The sequence below is a fragment of the Coptis chinensis genome, chromosome 1, assembly GCF_015680905.1.
Source record: "Coptis chinensis isolate HL-2020 chromosome 1, ASM1568090v1, whole genome shotgun sequence".
Taxonomy (NCBI): domain Eukaryota; kingdom Viridiplantae; phylum Streptophyta; class Magnoliopsida; order Ranunculales; family Ranunculaceae; genus Coptis; species Coptis chinensis.
The window spans coordinates 18,066,706-18,091,194 of record NC_141456.1 but is presented as its reverse complement, the minus strand read 5'-3'; the positions used below and the strand labels follow the sequence as shown (position 1 = coordinate 18,091,194).

General features: G+C 34.6%; 1 pseudogene; it reads left to right on the top strand.

Moving 5' to 3' along the window:
• Positions 1 to 5,400: 5,400 nt before the first annotated feature.
• LOC147522637 (uncharacterized) lies at positions 5,401 to 7,710 on the top strand (annotated as a pseudogene).
• The last annotated feature ends 16,779 nt before the right edge of the window (positions 7,711 to 24,489 follow it).

Here is a 24,489-nt window from a genome sequence, read left to right as displayed (position 1 = left end):
TGTTGGTCTATCTTCTCTTAGCGGTTTTGTGTATTATCAAGTGGCTAGTTAAGGTGTTATTGTCTTAGACTGGACATTGGATTTGAAGGTGTCAGATGTATTATTACTTGATGGTAGATGGAATGAAACTATATAATGATTATGGTGTATTGGGTGTGAAAGGGAGGAGATTTTCACTATGTCGTGTGGTGTTGTCGATGATGAGTTATCCTAAGTTGGGTTTTTGGTGGAAATTGTGGAGGAGTGCTCGACTTCAGTTGCTTTGGATGTAGCTTCTGGTTTGAATGATGTTGCTATGGAGGTAACCATCAGTTAGACTCGGGGATTTAGAACTGTATCTTCGGGAAATTCAGGTGTATTTGGCTAGTAGTTTGGATTTAGTATGTGTAAATCTTGGAAGAAGTATTATTTTGAGTAAAAGTTAGTATAATCTCTGTTTTATTTGGTATTTCATTTGTGTTTTGTTCTATGATTATTTATGTTTATTTTTACTTGTATGTGTTTGTTGCATTTCGTCGCACTTTTGAATGGACGTAGCTTTTCAGAGCTTCTTTTACAAGTTTCTGCACTCAGTTATTTCGTCTCTGTTGTGACAATGAACTTTGAATGGACGTAACTTCGGTTATTTGAGCTTAAACGAGCTTCTTTCCACGTGTTTCTGACTTTTCGGTTATTTCGTCTCTGTTGTGACAATGAACTTTGAATGGACGTAACTCAGTTATTTCAGAGCTTCGTCAGAGCTTCTTTCACAGGTTTCTGCACTCAGTTATTTCATCTCTGTTATGACAATGAACTTTGAATGGACGTAACTCAGTTATTTCAGAGCTTCATTAGAGCTTCTTTCACAGGTTTCTACACTCATTAAAATCCAGTTTCAAATTACCTTTAGGTTTCTCTGTAGTATTAAATTTTCTTTATCTTACACACACTGTTGCATTCTTTAACCCACCAACATTTGGTTTTTATTTTTATCTAGAAGCAAACAATATTTGGAGGTGTTAATATCTTTAGTATTTGTGTTCACAAGTTGAGTAATTGGTTTGATTCAATGGTTGCCGCAAAGAATTTTTGTTTCAGTAGAGAGGGTGGCATCACTGGTTTGTCTTATGTTGTGGTCTCACATATGTGGTGGGAGGCAAATTATACAGCCAGCATAGCTGCTACATTTGGAGCCAGACTAGCAGTAGGATTATATCTTGTTTACTAGGCAAACTTCGCGACACTACTGAGACAAACTCTTATGCAAGGACATTTGAAGTTGGAATTGTTTAATAGTACTAAGAAAATAAACAAATAAAATTGAAACAAAAGGGTTACCCCAAGTATCTTTTGACAAGAGGCCTAAACAAAAGCATCTCAAGCTGATAGAAAGCAATTTTGTTGCATTTCTCTGTATTGCTGCTAGCCTGTTTCACAGTTTCAAAACTTTGACAGGCAAAACGCAAAGCAAAGGCTCTTTCAACTACATAGACTTCCATAGTTCCACGTTCTTTCCTATACAACTATTTAAATACTTGATTATCAGAGTATGAATCCATGTGTCAGATGTCATGAGCTAACTTCAGAAATAACCATTATAGACCACATCGCCCAATATATCAAGCAAAATAAAATACAGTACCCTAGCAATGAACTTCCTCACGGCAGAGCCATCAAGTCTCTTCATCAATGATAGTAGTTGCAATGGAAAAATGACAACATCATAAGATTAAATATCATCCAAATTTAATACCCCATCTGGATGATATTTTAGAAAATTACACATCGATCATATAACTAAGGGCCTCAGCTGATGTCCTATGCTCATTTTGCAGGTATACTCTCCAACCCCTACAAATCCAAGAAAAGACTGGAATCAATATACCATGTCTAACATAAGTTACTCAAGACAGCACTAAACGAAAGTAAAAAATAATAATGAAAACTATCTCGTAAGTCCATAACTATTATGTCAATCAGTGTGTCTATGTCCTTTGGGAGTACATCTATTCCATTTACCTTTCGTGCTACTAAATGTATGTGGGTTCATGCAAAAAATCAAGCTACGTATCAAAATATTGAACTCCACCATCTCCACAGTTGAGTCAAATGGAACAATATAAGTAGAGACCGACTTGTTTCCATGAAATAAGGGTTGCTCCTTTGGGGTTAAAAACCTAGAGGACTTTCCACACTTGTCAAGAGGTTAATATATCCAAGAGCAAGTCCCCAAGGTGGCAAATAGAAACTCACTAAATAAAATGAGTTTAATAGAACAAACATAAGTTATAAAAGATATATGTAGCACACCTTGTATTCAACAATCACAGAGGGGAAATCAAGGGACACAGAACAACACTTGACCCAGCATGAACACCTTTAACATGGGACATCTTTATAGTTATAGCTAGTATACAAACTCAATATTGCATTGTTCACAAATATGTTATTTTCTCCACTCAAGTTTCTTAAATTGTAACCATGTACAACTTTTCCAAATTTAAGAGCTCTTAAGTTAGAACAAGTTGATAAAACTGTAACACGTGTTATCGAACTAGGCCTAACATCCATAGACATGAAAGTTACCAAGGCTTCCATATCTAAACCACTCTTAACAAGTCCAGACATCAATGAAGTCCATGACACAACATCTGGGACCAATATAGAATCAAATATTCGACGCGCAGATAAAATATCATTAGAACTAATGAACAAATGAATCAAAGAGTTTTGAATAAAGCTATACTAACATTTCATAGTGATATTCGACGACGACGAACTTCCACAATTATTTTCTTCATCCGCCCACTTAACATAACTACATTTCTTATCATCAGGCAAATGTTCAGAATTTTTTTTGCAAACACAAAAAGGTCGTCCAGGATTCATTTTGGTTCTCGAGACTCTATTAAATACTGAACTTCCACATATAGGGTACCTCATTTATAGATCGAATTTCACTGTATAAGGAAAAAAAAAATCTTAAATAGACAAAAATCCCAATATACATAAACAGTGTAAATAACTTAAACAAAAGAAAATTCCAATTAATTCTGACAGAGTTCACCGAAAATGCTAGTTAAAACTTTGAAAAACCCCCCACCCTTAAATTGCACTAATAAAACTTTGACAATTTGGGCAACAAAGTCAAAGACCTCTTTATACATACAATGTCTAATTAGAACAAAACAAAATGTCACACCAAGAAATTAATAACAGTAGATAAATTGAGGAGAGATGATAGTAAAGTTGCCTCTTTTACAATGAAACAGTAGATAAATTGAGGAGAGAAGGCAAAGACGCATGGATAAGAAGAACCAATTTCGCGTGGAGAAGAAGAATCCAATTTCGTGTGGAGAAGAAGAACCCAATTTCGTGTTTTTTTTTTTTTTTTTGTTTTTGAAATAGTTTGAAAATTTGAAATTTCACAATTTTTGAGTGAATTAGATTTGATGATCTTGAGAAAAGATCTGAGGGACCAGGAGGGGTGTGAGATAAGGGTGGCACTATAAGGGTGACACTATAGCCTAACCGTAATTCTCTAAAAAGTAGCTACTTAAGTTAACTTAAAATAAGTATGTACGTAAAACTTCACCTACAAAATGAATTCAAACCTAATTTTTTGTGGTTATGAAGCACTCACCATAATGATTATTTTTCCAAAATTTCAGCTCATTTGGAAACCTCTAACGTAGATAAAAATTATTGTCATCTTTAAAAAGAAATATAACGGTCCAGAAATGTTAAATTTTTATAATTGTTTTTTGCCAATGTTAGAGGTTTTCAAATGAGCTGAAATTTTGTAGAGATGATCTTAATATTGAGTATATCATATCCACAAAAAAATAGGTTTAAATTCATTTTGTAGGTGAAATTTTACTTACGTACTTATTTTAAAGTTAACTTAAGTAGCTACTTTTAAGAGAAGGATTGTATATATATATCTTAATATTAAAGCTCCCACAAGGAGTATTTTTCGAGCTCTATTAAAATTCCACATCATCTCCTATTAAAATAGAAATTTATCTCATATTTGAAAACGGAAATATTTTTTTACAACGGGAATTTCTCTCGGAAATCCTTCTCCTATTAAAACAAAATCTCTTTCCTAATTGAAAAAACGGGTTTTTAAAACTTTATTAAAACTCCATTAAAAACAATTTGTTAGAAAATTAAAACAGATTAGCGACTAAAACGATAGTCTCAGTTTTCTAAAAAAAATCTAAATGTTTTCAAAAGAACCGGTGCGTATGCACGGGCCTACAAACTAGTATATATATATACAAAATTGACATACACAATCCTACCTACCTACATAATGAACTAAAAGCTTATTTTATAGGGATGCGATCTCTACAACATGGAGATTATCTCTACAAAAAATCAGCTCCTTTGAACATGTCTAATCCTACTAAAAATTGAGTTCAAATTAGAAATCTATCTGACGGTCCAGAATTTTAACACTCTTTTGACAAGACTAGACATATCCGATTGAGCTGATTTTTTGTGGAGATACTATCCATGGTAAGGAGATAATATCTACCAAAAATCAGCCCTTAGAGCAATGTACAAGTCCGCTTTTGGATTGCGTATGTCATTTCTGTATGTCAACGTAGCCAGCCCGATATATATATCTTTTGAATTTTGATTCAATAAATTTTACAAGTATATTCAAGTTGTACTTGTAGTAGTATCCTCTCACCCTCATGCCAAAGAGACAATATTCTCATTTCGGCATTTACTTGACAAATTGGGATGGACAGAAACCGTAACCATATTATGCTAAAATTATTCCATCCCAAATTCTAGGTGTGCCACATCCAAATGATGGGAGCTGGGGCCCCAGGGCACTCGCTCTCACCCTCAACTTCGTAAACAAAAAAAAAAAGTTTTACTTTGAGTGTTTGGATGAAACTAAGAAGTGGTAACCCAAAAACAGTATAAAAGACTAAATCCCATCGTACTCCTCACTTTCTCACAAGTCAAGACAAATTTAAAAATATCATCACTCAACAGTATTTGCATAATTACCTCCAACTAAAAACCCAAACCCATAACCCACAAAAAGACAAAAAAAAAAAAAGCACAGCATAGACCGAAACAAAAAACTCCAATACTCCAAGATAAATAACGAAACAAAAATCCCGGTACTCGATTTTGACTCTTTGCCTCTTATTTATTCTAAAGTCTTCTAGGTAAGTCTAATATTATTAAATTTCTTGTCTTAGTTTTTATCTTTTCATGTTGATTCCTAAATCATGTTTTTTTAATTTTTTTTTGTATTCTTTTTGTAAATTCATTAAACCACATATTTTTATTTAATTTTATTTTGTGAATATCATAATAACATTGGCGGTTTATTTTAATTAGTGCAATTTCAATTCAATTGATTAATGGTTTATTTTAATTATTTAAACAGATATGTTAAAGTTTTTGATCAAAGGAAAGTCGTTACCCGCTCAACCTACTCAGCCACCTAATAACACAAATAATGTTGCTAGTGTTGAAGTAGGATCCTCCTCAAAGCGAAGTCACCAAGAAACTGAGGATGGTGGTGTTGAACAAATCACGTCAAAGAGGGTTCAACGTGAAGAACTTGACTTGTCTAGTCTTCAGGGAGACCCTGCACTGAGGAAAAAGATTTCAGATTATCATCCTAATGATCAAGACTCGGTGAGAAGAGCATATTTGCTTAGGGGTCCTTGCCAAATTAATCATGCTTTTCCTCCAAGAACAATAGGCAAGAGAATCCGATTTTCGAAAAAGAGTGGTATGAGGAATTTAGTTGGTTGGAATATAGTATTCACGAGGATGCCGCGTTTTGTCTATATTGTTATCTCTTTAAACCTAATAAGGGGGCACAAGGAGGTGGGGATGTTTTTTCTCACAGGGGGTTTACTAATTGGGAAAGGAAAACCAAATTAAAAGAGCACATTGGAGGACCAAATAGTGCTCATAATATTGCTTACGTGGGCAGCCCGGCTTTGTTAAATCAAGAGCAGCATATCGAGACATTTCTTCACAAACAATCTGACCAAGTTCGAAGGGATTATCGAATACACCTAACTGAATAACTGATTGCATTAGGTTTCTTTTGAGACAAGGTTTAGCTTTCCGTGGCCATGATGAATCAGATGAGTCGATCAATAAAGGTAATTTTCTTGAACTTATACAGTTTTTGAAAGATCATAACGAAGTCATTAAGAAAGTTCTTGATAATGCTTCTAAAAATCGGAAATTGACCTCACCTGATATCCAAAAAGATATTGTGAATTCGGCCGCCGTGGGAAACTACAAATGCTATTCTAAAAGATTATGGAAATTCATTATTTGCTATTTTAGTTGATGAAGCACGTGATATATCAATTAAAGAGCAAATGGCAGTTGTTTTACGTTATGTCGACAAGAAAGGTTGCGTGATTGAGAGATTTTTTGGAGTTGTGCATGTTAAGGAAACTAGTGCAGTAACACTTAAAAAGGCAATCGATGAGTTGTTCTCCAAGCATGGGTTGAGCATATCTAGACTGCGTGGACAAGGGTATGATGGGGCCAGCAATATGCAAGGTGATTTGAATGGCCTAAAAGCACTTATAATGAAGGAGAATGAGTCTGCATTTTATGTTCATTGTTTTGCTCATCAGCTTCAGTTAGCCCTTGTATCAGTTGCAAAGAACCATGAGTCAATCGCTAACATTTTTAGTATTCTCTCTAATGTGGTAAATAATTGTTGGAGCATCATGTAAGCGACGGGATATGTTCATGCGATGCAATGAAGGCTAGAGTTGTTGCAGTTACAAAGCGGAGAAATTTCATGTGGCAAAGGGTTGAATCAAGAGACTAGTCTTAAAACGATCCGGGTGACACTTTCGATGGGGCTCACACTATTATACACTTCTTGGCATGATAACCACTTATGGTTCAAGAGTTGATGATGTGCTTGATAATGTAGCGTAAAAATGGTTCAAGCTCGGAACAAAGAGGTGAGGCTTACGGATTATTGGATTCATCAATGTCTTTTGAATTTATCTTCAATTTGTATTTGATGAAAGCGATACTAGGAATTAGCAATGATTTGTCAAAGGCTTTGCGGCGTGAAGACCAAGACATTGTCAATGCCATGGCTCTTGTTAAAATAACAAAGGTAAACTTTACAGCGATGAGAGATGATGGATGGGATAGTCTTCGATCAAGTTTCTTCACTATGTGCCAAACATGATGTGGTTGTTCCAAATATGGAAGAGAGGTATATGGCTCGAGGGAGGTCTCGATATATAAGGAAACACCAATTTACATTACTATCGTGTTGGATTATTCTATCATTGTATAGATTTGCAACTTCAAGAGTTAAATGACCGGTTTAATGAAGCAAACACAGAATTACTTCTTTGTATGGCATGTCTTGATCCTAGTGAATCGTTTGTTTCTTTCGATAAGCAAAAGTTGATCAATTTTGCTCGACTTTATCCCGATGATTTTTCAGAGATAGATCAGATGGAATTAGCGGATCAGCTTGAGAATTATATTATTGATGATTTCGATACTAAGTTTGGTACAGTAAATGGAATTAGCGACCTAGCTAAAAAAATGGTTGAGACGAAGAAAGACATTGTGTACCCACTTGTTTATTTGTTGATTAAGTTGGCGCTGATTTTACCTGTTGCTACTGCCACTGTGGAGAGGGCATTTTCTGCTATGAATATCATAAAGAATCGTCCTCGGATGGCCAAATGATTGTTTAATAACATATATTGAAAAAGAAGTTTTTGATAGCATTGATACCGAGTTGATCTTAAATTGGAAGAAAGATAACGGAAGGCCACCGAGGACAACTATGAACAAGTACTTGTTTAGATTTGATTATTTCTAATATTGTTTAGACTTGATATTATTATTATTATTATTATTTTGTATGCCATCCCAAATTTCTAGGCTCACCAATGGCCACATCTATGTTTTCTTTCCTTACCCTTCTCTCATATTTATAAAATTTGCTCCTCTATATAAATTTGAGCTTATGTTCTATATAAATTTGAGCTTATGTGGATATTAACAATTTGACATGGTATTGAACTTGAATAAGTGATAATTCATGGGGGCAGATAGGTTGTTTAACACCAATTTCTTTAGAAATGGGAATAGGAACGTAGAAACCGAACTTGAAATATCGCCGAGATATCCGAATTCATATATCTCGGGGGGGTACACCGATATCGATATTTCCGACATATATCCACCAACCCCTTTTTTCTTATATCGAATTTCCGGGAAAGTTTATATTGCCGATATAATCGATATTTCGAAATCGATATATATCGTTTTGACCAATTGTTAATAACTTAATATTGAAATTTCATCAATATCCGATATATCCGAGATATATCGTATCCGAAATATCCGGTTTTATATCGGTGAGATATCTGATATTTTAGAAACTTTGGACTGGTCACCAAAAAAACCGAGATATCCGATATATCCGATATATCTCGGTTTTTGGGTACACCGATATATTAACCGATATCGAAATTTTGGGCCTTGCCGTACAGTATAATTAACTTTGTTGTAGAAGTGCAGGTTTTACCTTCATCATTTGCATCCAGGTTACAAAGTTTGGCTTGCAAATTTAACTGAACTCGTTAAATATATATGATCTATGTAAGTATATGAGAGAACTAATTAAGTACGAAATTAATGGCTTGCCCGGCATGCATCTAGGAGCACATGAGCTTCATCAAATGGACAGAGGACTGTACTTCATCATTAGTCAAGAAGGGACACGTACTCTTTGTTTATTCCTAAATAAAGTCTAAAACCAGTGGTTGCACAGAACAAGCTTCTGGATTTTGAACCCCAATAAAGATTTGATTGATCTTCATATGCTGTATGTTGATTTGCGGGCTTAAAGAAACTTAATTTCATCATCATTCATTGAAAATATACTTATATGATGCTCTCACCCGCAGTTCTCCCCTAGCCCAATCTTCTTCCCGACCTTAGCCATCCCGTGAACCCGTCAATGGTGCGCCGGGCTTTTTATACTCTATTTCAGCAGAGACTCTCAGAGCCGCACTTGTGAGTACCGACATTGAAGATGAGCTCTTTATTTAACATTTTATTATCTATAATTTACTTCTGAAAACAAAATCATTTTTTAGAAAAATTATTTCATCTCCCAACCTGCTGTTGTTAATGAAAGTGCATTGTTTAGAAGCTCTGCTTAAATTTGTGAATGCGTGGAAAGCTGAACTTTGGACCAAACTCTAAAATTTAATTAATCTAACACTGATTAAACAATAGACACCGACATCAACGTGTATTCGATTGATGTGCACGTGCATGAACTTATAATTTAATAAAATAAAGAGTTAACTACCCCCACTAGATGAGCCAATTAGAATCCCCCAATTAGATGGGAAATTAGGATCTTCCTAGAAAAAAATACACAGAAAAAAAAAACAAATTGGGTTGACAGTTTTTTTTTTTTTTTTTTTTTTTTTTGGAGAGAGACCCTAATTTCCCATCTATTGGGGGGGAAAAAAAAATCCTAATTGGCTCATCTAGGGGTGGGTGGATAATACTCGTTAACCCTAAAATAAAACTCATGCTTTATTTGGTTTAAATAGAATAATTAGAAAATAGACCCGTACATATGCATTGACTCTTTCAAAAACTTATTCAACAATCATAACTATACATATAAATTTTTTTTTTTTTTTTAACAAATCGTGATTCCTGTTTTCATCGTTAACCCGTTTTTATTTCATAACAAATTCTTTTAATCAAGTTTTAAAAATCCGTTTTAATTTATCAACAAATTATTTTAATTTTTTTTTTAAAAAAAAAACCCCATTTTTTAATTGAGTGAGGGATCTAATTTTAATTTAGAAGTATGATTCTCGTTTTCAATTGGAGAAGAATTTCCGTTTTAATTAGAAGTGGTATATATTTTTTTCAATAGAGGAGAAATTCCTATTATAATAGGAGAAAGATTCCCATTTTTAATTAGAAGTGCTAGAAAAATATCCCTTGTGTGAGTTTTAATATTAATACTAGCTTGTAGGCCCATGCATACGCACTGACTCTTTTGAAAATATTTAGATTTTTTTTAGAAAATTGGGACTACCATTTTAGTCGCTAACCCGTTTTAATTTTCTAACAAATTGTATTAATTAAGTTTTAAAAACCCGTTTTTTTTCAATTGGGAGAGAGATGATGTTTTAATAGGAGAATAATTCCCATTTTAATTAGATATGTTAGATTTTTCCTTTTCAATAGGGGAGGAATTTCCATTTTAATAGGAGAATGATTCCCGCTTTAATTAGAAGTGCTAGAATTTGTTTTAATAGGAGAGAAATTCCCGTTATAATAGGAGATGACGTGGAATTTTAATAGAACTTGAAAAATACCCTTTATGAGAGCTTTAATATTAAGATATAAATATACTAGATTTTGGACCCGGGCATACGCCCGACCTCTTTTAGTTATTTTGCATGATAGGATGATTTTTTTTTTTTTAATCTAATTTCATTTCGAAACTTTGGACTTTGTAGTCTCTAAGTAATTTATTATTGTATACATTATACATTACGGATGTTAGAGAAGTCCCACATGGCCATACTACTATTTTAGATATCACAAAAATTGAATTCTTTCCCCATCAAAGAAAAATGTGAAGCTATCATCAGGTCAAGCATATACATGTACATCCAATGAAGAACACCTTTAGCAATGACAATTTTTAAACTGCTTCATAAAAACTTATTGTAAAACAGTTAACATAGGTACAGTACGTCCCCCTCATTATACTCTCTAATAGCTAAAGTACCAAAGCCATACAATGTGAAAACTTTCTTATCATGGACTATAGCGATAAGAAAATTTAACCTATAAAATTTAGAAAAAGAAATAGGGAATATTCATAAGAAATAATGCATGATAATGAGCTTATTATTGAGTAACTAGGGTCGGCTCAACCATATAACGAAATATGTAGTTGCTTAGGGCCCTAAATATATTTTAGCCCACTATTGCCCTAGCTTTCTATAACAACCCCAATTTTTAAACAACATAAATTATATTATTTGAATTGAAAATAACTATTATATTATGAAGTCTAGCTTATTCTAGAATTTGTTTGCCTGTTGTTGATTTTTCAAAATTGTTTTTACTTAAATTGTTTGTTAAAATTTGTGTGGATTGTTTATTTAATGTTTAGAATCATTTTTTGGGCTTGAAAACATTGTTAAAATGTATCCATTCATATAGGTATTGACCTTGGGTGTTTTTAGACCCATTTGAGGCCCATAGATTAACTTAAACAGACTTAAAACATTAAATAAACAATACCTGCGAATTTCCTTTGTAAAAATCTTATTATTTAAAAACAAAACCCAAGATTCCATTAAAAAGAATATTTTTGATTAAAAGAAATAAAAAGAAGGGGAAGAAGAAGAAAAGGGATTGGAGAAAATGAAGCATGAGTATTCTTTTGCAAATTCAATTTTAGGTGAGTAGACATATTTTTATCAAAAAAATATATAAATCATTTTTCTGTGATTTTATCTTGTTTTCTTCATAATTGTTTCATCATCATTTTATAAAAGTTTTATCTTTAATTATGAATGTTTGATATTTGTTTTCTAATTTTAATTGTCGTTTGGAACGGTGATATGTTTGTAAAATTCTGCACAAGTACTGACTTGTGACTTGAATTCGACTAATTAGATGATGTAACAAGTTTTTTGACAGAACTAAACAATTTTAGTTCTCTGAATCATCTTGCATTTCCAATTGGCCTTGACTGATTCCAGTTTATATTCTATTTGATGTGAATTTTACAAGAAAGTGCGTCAAAAAATTTAATAGCAGAATTTAAGTTGTTGGGTCTGTTCCATCACAAAGTTTAGGGTACATACTAAACGAATTAGTGTTTATGAATTTTTGTATTGAAATGAATTTTCTATCTAATTTTCAGAATGGTATAATTGATTCAAAACTTTGATTATATGAATTCTCTAGAATTTTTAGAATGGACAAAGGTCAAACTGTCCTAAACAATTTCTCATGCATAGAACAATATACGTAACTTATTAGTATAGGTTTTAGTTGTACAAGAAAAAATGTAATGATCATGCAATTTGTATCGTATTAATATTTCAAATAAATGTGTATTGATTGGAAGAGTAATTATTTTATTTGTCTAAAGAGTTCTATTACATATATTGGAATAAGAGTTGCATGCATAATTGTTTGATGATCGAATATTGTATGTATAGAGCGTATATTGGTAGCTAAAGATTTGGCGTGGTATTATGCAATAATATATATTAGCACTGATGGACTTTGACTTTGACAATGTGGCTGATAAGAACTACGAAAGCTTGATTCAAATCTTGAAAGATTTGGATAGGTAGTCAACTTTGAGCAAAAGTGCAGCCACTACACTATACTATATTATATATTAGTTATTAGTTATTGTGATAACTATATGTGAACAATGTTAGTACTTAATTGTGTATATGATTGTGGTTGTTTAAAATGTATTCACAAGACATTTAACTAATGCGTTATTTCTGATTGAACCTTTTGATATCTATGATTTATATAATTGATAATGAGGTGAGTTGATTAGTTATTCTATTTGGAATCTTTAGTAATTAATTATTGTTTGAGACGATGTTTGTTTTGTAATGAAAATATTATAATAAATGAGAACTCTTGAGTGTTAAAATCTGGTGTAAAAGTGTCCGGTAAAAATTTAATGTGTCGCCTACATCTTTAGATCTCTCCACTCCTCTTTAATGAAAAGAAATGTTTATGACTAATGATGTCATGTGGAAAGCTGCCTTAGAGAGGAACTAAGCCATTCGCCTTGCGGGTGGGTTGTATTCCTTGAGTGTATGAGAATGTAGGTCTGGATTCTTTGAATGTGGCAGGAATGACCTAAAGTATTCATTGAATGTGCCATGAATGACCTGTTAGTGTTATGATAGGTATTTCTTGAATGTCGCGGGAATGACTCAAGGTATTCATTGAATGTGCCATGAATGACCTGATATTTTGTTATGCCCAAAAGAGGCTTTGTGTATGTATATGGAAAGCCCATAGATGGTTGTGACTCACAAGTTACGAGTTTACAAGATGAAAATATATTTTCTAGAGGCGATATCCCCGCTTGGGACATATGTCTTGTAGTGGTACTCGGTGTGAGTGAGGCACACGGATATATGTGATTTGGCAAATGTGTGAAGTATAAATCGTGGAGTAGGAACTAAAAGTTGAGATGTGTCTTTTAATAAATGAGTCAACGAGATAGTTAATAAGCAAAGTAAAAATATTGATTTTACGTATGACTAAGTTATTGCATATGAATATTTATGTATTATGATGTACATTATTTCTTACAAGAAATATATACGTGGTTGGTGTGAGTTGATACTCACGAGGGATAAATGTACTCCCTAGTTGTGATATTTTTCTTTCGTTCTCATAAGTAGACGAGTGATTAATTAGTAAAATATTGATTTTAAGTATGATGGAGTTATTTCATATGAATATTTATGTATTATGATGCACAAGATTTCTTACACAAAATATATACGTGGGTTGTGTGAGTTGATACTCACGAGGGATGAATGTACTCCCTGGTTGTGATTTCCTCATTCTCATAAGTAGACGAGTGGATGCATATAATTTCTTATGAAGGAATGTATGTGAATATGGTTAGCCTGATATGATGGATAGGGTGGTGTGACATGAATGTTAATATTGACGATATATTATGCCATATTATGTATACCCATGATGGTTGCAGTGAGAGTGAAATAAATGTAGATTTTTAAAGATTATATTTGGGAAATCTAACTTTGTTTTGCAGGCGGATATGACTTATTAACTTTTTATGCAGAGACGTTGTCCTACCCTAACACGTAAGCGATTATAGGTAAGATTTTAATTAAATTAATTTACGAGATGATGGGATTGAAATCTTACTTGAGAAGAAACTACACGCCGTTTTGGAAAACGGAACTATCTTGTCTTCCAAGTTGAAATGGTTAATAATGTTATATTTATTTATTTGGAAGATGGAATGTAGTAGTGTATATTTTATTTTAGTCGTACTCATACCAGCAAATTCAATTTGCTGACCTATGTTTGCTTTGTTTTGCAACGTGGGTGTATTATTAGAAACATAGATGGTAGAATGCAGTAGATGACAACGTTTGATTTATATTCGCTTTTGGAGCCTTACTGGTTTAAGTTTTCTGAAGTTGAAAGTTTTGATTTGAAACAGATGTAATAGAGTTGGTTAGTATTTTTTTTATTTGTGAATTAAGAGTTATTCTTTTGGTTTTAATTTGATCTCATTTTTTTTTTCTATATCATGTTTAGTAATGGGTTATTAAAGTTTTGTTTCATCCTGGGTTTTCAGAAGATGGAATAGGGTGTGGATAATTCCTTATGTTTAATTTTCTGGAAATTTGGGGTGTGACATTTTTTTTTTTTTTTTTTTTTTACGTTAGCTAACAATAATACTCCCTCATCTTCTCCACATTTCCCTCACTCTTTTCCAAAAAAAAAAAAAACTCATCGCCTATCCATAACTAATAAAGGTGTAAAATTCTTCTTCTCTTTATCTAGTTCTATTCTCTGTTAAATAAATCTATTGAAATTTGTTAGCTTAAGAATACTATTCAAGCAAGAAAAAGAAAAATACTGTGATCAATTTTTTTACTCTAATTGGTATCTTATAATTTGATATTTCGAACTTTAGTATTAACAGTAGAGAGCCTTTTATTCGAACTTTGCTTAGCGCCACCAATTGTCTCGAGCTGCTCCTGAGAGTAACTAATTTAACAACTTTGCAGCTTTAAAATAGCATCAATGGTCTTAGTTTTAAAAGTGTTAGTAATTTCATAAGCATCTTTCTCCAGGCCATATACAATATCTTCACCTGCATTTGATCTAAATGACTTCCCTGCATATATATGTTACCATATTATTATGTATATTATATAACACTGACAGAAAATCATTTTCAGAACTAAGTTGCTACTTCAATTCTAATTAAGAGACATATGACCTTATTTGTTGTTCAAAGTCTCTCATAACCTGTCACACCCCGAATTTCGACAGAATTCGGAAAAACATTATTTGTTCCCGACTCTTCGATCTCCGAGGTGTGTGACGCACTCTCAACTTCCAAAAACCCATAAACAGTTTTAAATATACGGATAATTAAAAACCAATAAAAATTTCAATTAAACAAATGTCCTCTTCATTACAAAAATTTACAAATAAGATTAGGTTACAAATATTTTTTCAATAACCCCTTATTTAAAATTACAAATGAAAGTACAAATACATTGTCTAGACTGAAAATCTATATCACCTTAAGGGAAAACAAAATACATCCTGAAATGCAATGCTAACGCAAACCACAAGCAGCAGCCAACCTTCTTCAACACTAAACCTGTCAAAACTTATCAACTATGTTCATTGAATGAACACACCCGATAAGCAAACATGCAAATCGGGTCAGCATTATAAAAATGCTGGTGTGAGTAGCCCTAAAATACAACATATAATTATACATATATATACACAATCCATACGGCAGTTAGTTCCTCCATCGAGGCGCCGTAACTTTCAACAACTAATACAACATCCTTAAGTACAATAATCTAGGCAGGTAGTTCCTCCACTGAGGCGCCTTAACTTCCAACAACTAATACAACATACCATACGCATAATAAAAAGGCATTTAGTTCCTCCACGAGGCGCCTTAGGTTCTAACTAAACTACTAACCAGCCAAACATATACAATCATCTATCTAGAGATATATCATTTACCAACATATTACCATAATTATATTAGTTAAGGTTTTCTTTGCGTGTCCCTAAAATCACGTCGTATCTATGTCTTACCTAGTTTCCCTGGCTACCACAATCGCTACCCAACGCCGAACATGTACATCCACATGCCTCCCCTTACATAATGAACCACTCCGTGTGTAACCACCACCGAAATGGATACCGCGACACCGTAAATCCTCACACGGAAGCCAAATATATGTAAATCGCCACTATTCGCATAAAATATTATGATCTCGCTCTATATTGCGAACGTATAATCAAGCCACTATTCGGCCACGCTTTAGGCCGGGGCCAATCACATTACTTACGCCAAGGCCATTCGGATTAACTGAAACGCCCGGAAGGGGCCAATCACATGAGTTGTGGTAGCTAGGTTCTAGGATTTTCGTTATGTAATTTATTCGGTGTCATACATTAATGACTCATAATAAAATTCCACTATATCAATGCGGTCAATTACCTTATTGCACTAAGCCACCATATTTAGACATATCTCTATTATTTCACATAACCACTTTCATTATTTCACGTACAATATATTATTGCACTTCACCACACTCCCGTGGCAAATATTCATCAATACTATACTACCTCATAGTAGCATCTCACATATATAATAATGGGCGTTTATATACATTTCTCAAAGATATTGCATTAATATATATACTCCAACATATTATATCATGTCACACTTACTTCAACGTGATCGCATACATTTTAGTATAGCGTATTAGGAATATAACGTCTCCTAACATCTCAATATCGTAACGTGTCAAAAATACACAACATCAATGTCCAAACTTTCTTAGATAATCGACAACCAAATTTATACAAGCTTCCACAAAGATTTTATTACTACATGTGTCCATATAATATACAACATAAAACGAAGACACAATTAGGCGGTCCATTATCCACAATCAAAGCCCAATATATATGTGCTTTACACGCTACTCACGTCAAATCTAAATTAGATAATGACCAACCAAGTTATACAATATCCGATAACGTTTTATTATTACATTTATCCATAAAAACAAATATGTGAAAAACTGGAAAAGTCAACATTCCACAGTCAACGATCAACGGTCAAAGTCAAAGTCAACACATCATGGTCAACGTCAAAGTCAAAGGTCAAAGTCAAAATCAACATGCCATGGTCAAAGTCAACATGTCATGGTCAAAGTCAACACCTCATGGTCAAAGTCAAAGTCAACCCATTATGGTCAAGGTCAACACATCATGGTCAAAGTCAAAATCAACACGTCATGGTCGAAGTCAACACATCATGGTCAAAGTCAACACATCATGGTCAAAGTCAAAGTCAACCCATCATGGTCAAATCAACACATCATGGTCAAAAAATCAACACGCCATGGTCGGTCAAACCGCTATTATTGTCAAAATCAAACTGCCGTTTCCATGTTTGACAAGTTCAGGGTCATAGCCATGGTTCATGGCTAAGGTCAAAGTGCATGGCTCATGGGCTCATGACCAAGGTAATGGTTCGGACCCAGCTGGCCAAGCCCAAACCTTATAACCCGAAAGTCTAAACATTTAAAGACCCAATTAGATCTATTTTAATTCCTATGGACTGGCCCCAAGCAATATTAGAAACGGGCCCAAAAACTTATACTGGAATGGCCCAAAACTAATTGGATTCGGCCCAAAAACTTTAAATTGAACTGGTCCACAAATTTAAAACAAAACTGGGCCCAACATCAACTGAACTGGCCCATAGGCTAATCCAAATTAGTCTGGCCCCAAACAAAACAAGCTAGGGCCCAAGAACTTAAAACATTTCAGCCCAACTAACCAACCAAGCCCAAGAGAAACCGACCCAGGCCCAAGCCCAGCCGGTCATCTCCTTCCTCCAGCAGCCACCAATCTCCGGCCACCACCATCTCCCATTTCAACCAACCGAAATCACTCCCCAACACCAACCCTACAAATTTACTAAAAGCCAAAAACTCAATTCTTAAGTTTAAAATCCTCAACCAAAACTGGATCTGGAACCTTCATTGCCGCCATTAATGGCTGCGACAAGCTTCCAACAGCATTCACGCCTCCTCACTACCCCCATTCATCAAACAATCAACCCACAACAACCCAACATTCAAAGACACAACCAAAACAGTTCAAACTACCAAAATTGCCCCACCCTAGAATCACAAGAATGGCGTTCTACCCATTAAAGCCTTCTCAAGCTTTGGCAAAGACCTTACCATCACCCAAACAAAACAACAATAACCCTCCCAAACCAATAATCCATCCCCAACAACCGGTTCAACCAAAACCCAAGCAACAAGTTTAATTTAAATCATTTTCGGTCGCCATTAATGGAGCTTCGGCGACTCTATCTATCCCTCACACACCCTACACGACCCCATCACTACAAACCATTCAAGCCGACAACTTACAAAAACAAAGTGACGGCGACGCCATTACGCTGTTCGAGAGCTTGAAACAGAGCTTCCACAGTTTAATTACAAAAAAACGAAATTCAACAATGTTAAATAATACAAATGACACGAAGTCCAATACAACAGGGATAATGAAGCGGTACATACAAAACATAAACATTAGACAGTATACACCGATACCGAAAACCATAAATCCGGGTGAAATAGCAAAATAGCTACTCACCTTTTTCAGAATACCGGCGAATCCTCCTAGTCCGAATCGTCGCGCTCCAACGCTCGAGCAAACAAGCTTCAAGCTCTGCCTCCATTTTCATTATTTTTTATTATTTTTAAAACCCTATTCTCTAGAAAAATGTGTTTATATACTTGGGTTCGAAACCCAAGCCCGAAACAGACTCGGTCCCAAAAACCAGGCCCACATGTCCCGAGTCCAATCCAACCATTTTTTTTTAAAAAAATAAATTATTTAATAAATAAATAAATAAATAAAAACGTATTTTAAAAATACGGGCGTTACATAACCCATAACCTTCCCTGTGCCAACACTACTACAGAAAAGCTCATATACCACTATTATTTATTATGGTAAAAAACCTTTAGCCACTGTTTTCAAACCGTGATAACAACCACCGTGACAAATACTTCTAACAAAATCGTGGGAAAAAGTACCTCTTATATACCATGGTTTTGCGTAAAATCGTGGTATTAGAATTTCCAAACCGTGGTTAATAGTCTAAAAAGTCTGCTCTATTCGATGTGAATCGTGGGAAATAGTGATGATAGATACGACGGTTGGATACAAACCGTGGGTTATATAAACTTCTTATATCTCGGTTCTTATCAAACCGTGGTTTATAGTCTTTTTTTTTTTTTTTTAAAAAAGCCCCTAATTATTTGATTCTAATTATATTCATTCAACCTGCAACCTGCCCATTTTCACTATATATATCCACACTGGATTTAAAAACACATTGCTCAAATAAACAATTCATAATGCAACACAAACAAAAGAAATAAATTTAGACATCCAACACGAAGACATTTAATTGATTAAAAGAGTTTTGAAATTTTTTGAGTCATCAATAATGAAAGAAACATCCAAATTTACTTGTTTTATCAAAATAATAATGACCTAACTTGTTGCATCAATCAAAAAAGCAATTTATTTGTTCTATCTAAAATATCAAAAAAATAAAAAAAAAAAAAAAAAAAAAATGGTGAGACCAAGCACCACACCTTAACTGGAATGGGTCAAAACCTAGCTAAGACTCAACGCTTGGCTCAAACACTCTATTATGTTGGATGAATCTAAGAATTTCAAGTCGAACAACATCAAGTTCCTCTTATGTGTATGTATCATTGAGGGATAGATTTGTCATCTGCATGATCAAAGATCAAAAAGTATATAATAACTAAATAATGAAGAATCATAACACAAAATAGAGAATGCTAGTGTATGACGACTTATACCTTATTTTCAAAAGAATTATCTGAACAAGCTTCCATTATTTCTCTCATAAGCTTCATTACGTAATACCCACACTCTTTTCTACCAGGTTGGTACGGGCCTTAAGTACAAACATGGAAAATATTGATAAACATATATTTTGTCTAACACACAGTATGTATGCATAAGAATTTGTTTATTATCATAATCTTCTCCCACTTCACTGGACCTTTACTTCCTTTCCCTTCAAGTATTTCTATTTTCATGACCGCACTTCAAAATAAGATCAATGTAAAACCTAATTAGCAAGTAAAAGATAAGCACGTAATGATCTAATTATTTCATATACATACACAGTCATGACAAACTTGTTAAAATAGATATCCATATCACTAGATGGTAGATTATGCATCGAATCCAACTAATTAAAAGTCATCTGTGATAAATTAATGGCAATCAAAAACCAATGTCCACTACAAAAAGATCATAGGCATGTGTGGTTAAAAAATAAAAATTAGACATTAAAACTACAATATACATTCCAATGAAAATGATAAAACATGGATAATATTAAAAATATAAGACAATATCCTTACCCTGGATTGCAAGGGATAAGAACAACTCTTTTTCCACTTGTATTCTGCAAGCTCTCCACAATAATTTGAGTTTTCTCATGCCCATTAGCTCTTGTGAAAGATAAAGGGTTTACAAATCCGACGACATCACGACAACTCACAAATTCATCATAAAGATTCCTAGAGAAAGAAAAATAAAACAATCATAATTACTAAAACTAAAGATGAATATATAAGATTTACGATAACACCAACAATGAAATTTTGCAGATCTTCTAACCTCATGTATACCACCAAAATAGCAACATCTAACCAACCCATGTTATATACATCCATTTTATCGCTTTTCTCCATAATGAAACTACCCATATTATCTCCAAACAATTCTCCTCCTACTGGAAAATGTATCGAACCTTGGTCCCCTAGAAGCGCCATATTGAGGAATCCCACAAACGAATCTATTGCACCTTGATTATGACTATCACTAGTTTGATTTTTACTTCCTTAAATTAAAAATTCAGAACAACCAATTATTAAAAGAGAGGCCAAATTCAGAAATCGATCATATAACTTCATATAAAAGAACCTTGTTGTTTACCTCAATGTCGTCTTTATAATAGACATGGTCCTTTGGCCAAGGAACTTGTGTGCCTAGAGCATCTGCGACATATCTAAGCTCATTATTCACTTGTATAGGAAGAGCAAGACGGACAGCTTCTTCAGAAACAAGCAATACAACCACAACACGAACATTATTGAGTCCCAAAGGGTAACCGTGAATTTCTTTTCGTTTATTTCCCTCGTATACCAAGCCTTCAGCAACAATATTTGATCGGCCAATCGCAGCCAAATAACATTCTTTTTCCTATATAAATGTCTAAGTATCATAATAAGCACACGACATTATATTTTAATAACATATTACGTGTAAACTACAATTTACCTCCCCTAGACCAAATGTTTGACCCTGTGTTTTCTTATTTGCCTTGTTCACATGATCAAATTGAGCCAAATTACACTCTAAGCCCTACAATTGAAGTATACATCTTAGAACCATTTTAAAATTATATATATAACGTGTAAAATACTACTTACCTCTCTTAGACCAGATGTTGGACCCTGAAATGGTGTTTGACCCCGTGTTTTCTTATTTGCCTTGTTCACACGATCATATTGAGCCAAATTACACTCTAGGCCCTACAATTGAAGTATAAATCTTAGAACCATGCAACATTATTAAAGTTATATATATCACGTGTAAAATGCTACTTGCCTGTCCTAGACCATATGTTGGCCTCGAAAATGGTGTTTAACCTTTTTGTGTTTTCTTATTTGCTTTGTTACCATGCCATGACCTGCTTTAGGCTTTGATGGAGGTTGGGCTGCCTTCCCATTTTTTTTTTCAGCTATTCATTGGAAAAATAAAATATGTAGTTAGAAAGTCGAAATGCGTAAAAGGGTTGGGTCAAATTGTTGTTGCACAAACACTAGATGCAATGATGAAGGATGCACAAATAGATGGCAGGTTACCAATAAAATAAAAATAAAAGAAACATTCACAGTAGTAACTTACTTGCTGAACATTTTTCACTAGTCTACCAGATTGATGTTTGCCAGATGAGTGTATCATATGATCAATATTGACACTTGTATTGCTGTTTGAAGAGATTTTTTTAGATGGTAAGGAATTATCCTTGTCCTCCAACCTTCTGACTCTATCCAACAACAACCTAACGTCTTCATGAAGATGGTAGTTTTGGTCCCGTTGCTCTTGAATTGTTGATTCCAACTTCGTAACATGTTCCTTTAAGCCACGTTTGTTAACGTGGAAATATGTGGTGGGGGTGATCCCCTTTCCAACTGCTCGAGTATGACCAGGATGCTCGAGTGTGCCCAAGGCCAGAGTTAAGATGTCCTTACTTCCTTCAATAACTACCTTTCTCTCCTCCACTTCCTTAGTCAACACATCCTTTAATTAAGTTTTGAAGTAAACAAGGATTTAGCAAATCCAAATCACAACAAGCATTCATGTCTAACATTAAAACATAATAATAAATGATTAGAAAACTTACAATCTTTTCAGCCACTCTTTCCGTAGCTACTTCAATATATTTTCCTTTTTTTTGAGTAAGTTCTTTTCCCTATTGAAGGCCTTTGATTTTTTCCATTAAAGGCTAGTCCCAACTCTTTTTTCTATGGTTATAAATTAATCACGTAAACGACAGGGTTAATACAATGCATGTCTTTGAAACTCTTGGTTGGAGGTTTATCATATCCAAACAAATTAACAAAGTGCCTACATGTCTGTATATAAATGTCGAGGCAGACACTGTACTCACCAATTGTTCTCCAATATCAGCAAATCCCGTCTTGTGGTTATATACTTTTGCTGCTCGCCGCTATGAATTAAGTTTGCTAATTTCCTAGAAAACATGAAATTAGTCATCTTTAGGAATAAAAAATAATATATGGGTTTAATGGAGAACACCGAGTAGTAGAAGTTACGCTCCATAAATGAGTGGCATGAGTAGAGAGATTTGTGAGAATCCTTCCTCCCTGCACACTCTTTCGAATGCTAATGTCATGCTGGAAGCAAGTAAACTGCTAAATACTGGTAATTGGGCAGATGAAGTTGAAGAAGAGGAATGGATGCTGAAGACCAAGAAAGGATATAGACCTCTGAATAAGGTGCAAGACATGCCTTCACCTAGTTCAAGGTAAAGCAACCCACCCGAACAACATTAATTGGAACCAAACAGCGTACATGGGCTTGGTTTTCAATATCGCAGCTAAGGAGAAAAGTTTGTGGGTTCTCTAGGTTTATGAACAACATATTAAGACCAAGAGATTTTGGACTATGAACTGTTCAAAAGACTGCTCTTGGACCTGGAGAAATTCCCTTAAATCTAGAGCTTTATGGCACGACTTGTGGTGCTCTTCTGTCCCTCTTTCTCTTAATACTCACACTCAGCTTGCCTGGAGCACTACATTTTCCTTGGACGCCAAGGTGAGTGAGTTATTGAATAATGACCAATGGAATCAGCACATTGATTCTGTCCAAGATCATGAGCCTAAAATGTTAAGATACCGCGAGCCACAGGTTGGTCGCAGATAGAAGAGGAAGAATGCGTTTGAGAAGAACTGGAGGCTCTAACTTTTTTAGGTGGATGTGATAAACGAGCTTTGGCTTTCCTTTTCTTTGCAGGGGTTTAGGAACTTTGGGGGTAATTGGAGCGCGATAAAGCGGGTGAGAGTGCTTTTTAATAACGTGCAAAGAAGGTGCAGAGAGAACAGGATAACCAGTGTCGGGGTGCAATCCAAGCTTGGTGTGTTGAGTTTTTCCCAGTTTGCGAATACTTTCTAGTAGTGGGGGAGACTTCGCCAGAGTAGTTTTTTGAGTCAGTGAACCAACCTGAAACCGTAACATCACAAATCAGGAGACAAGATGAATAAGCAAAACAAGATGTTATAAAATAGAACTTACCATCGAAATGGAATTCAGAGTAACGTAGTGACTCAATGGGATTGGCCTCCGCGTGCATCCAGTTCCCAGTAAAATATACAGGAAAGAATTCCCAGTCTCTTTCAGAGTTGGGGAGGTTCACTATGAAGGATTTCTTGCCAGAACGAGTACAAAAATAATGGTACCTGACCCCGTTTGCCTTGACAGTTCTCTTGAGAAAATAGTTAGAGGCAAGGTCGTGAACCTCAATTTGGTCAGGGGTGCGTGCAGTTATAGTAGTTGGTCGCGTATAGAACTCTCCAAAAATTTCCAGTTCCTTGGCATTACTTTCGCGTGTATCCTTCCTTCAGAGGGCTTTGCCAAAGAATTTGCACAGTTTATGGTTCCTCTGAAGGTGGGGAGGCCCTCTTACACTCCCTAACAAATGCACTCAGAAAGACAGATTTAGAATAATTCTGCGGGCTCCAGCGCACAAGCCAGTACTTCTACATACAAGTGGCATCCCTAGTACAAATTATACTACCAGTGTAAAAGTACTCACACCACTACCCACACCCGCACACACATACGAATGTCAAACCCGGAAGAGGGGATAGCTAAACTGAATGTGGATGGATCGGTGAGTGACAGTGGAGCTGGGATTGGTGGTACAATCAGGCTAAGAAATGATGTAATTGTCTTGGCTTTCTCTGGTAGCAGCAACAAGGAGTCTGTTGCATCAGGACACGA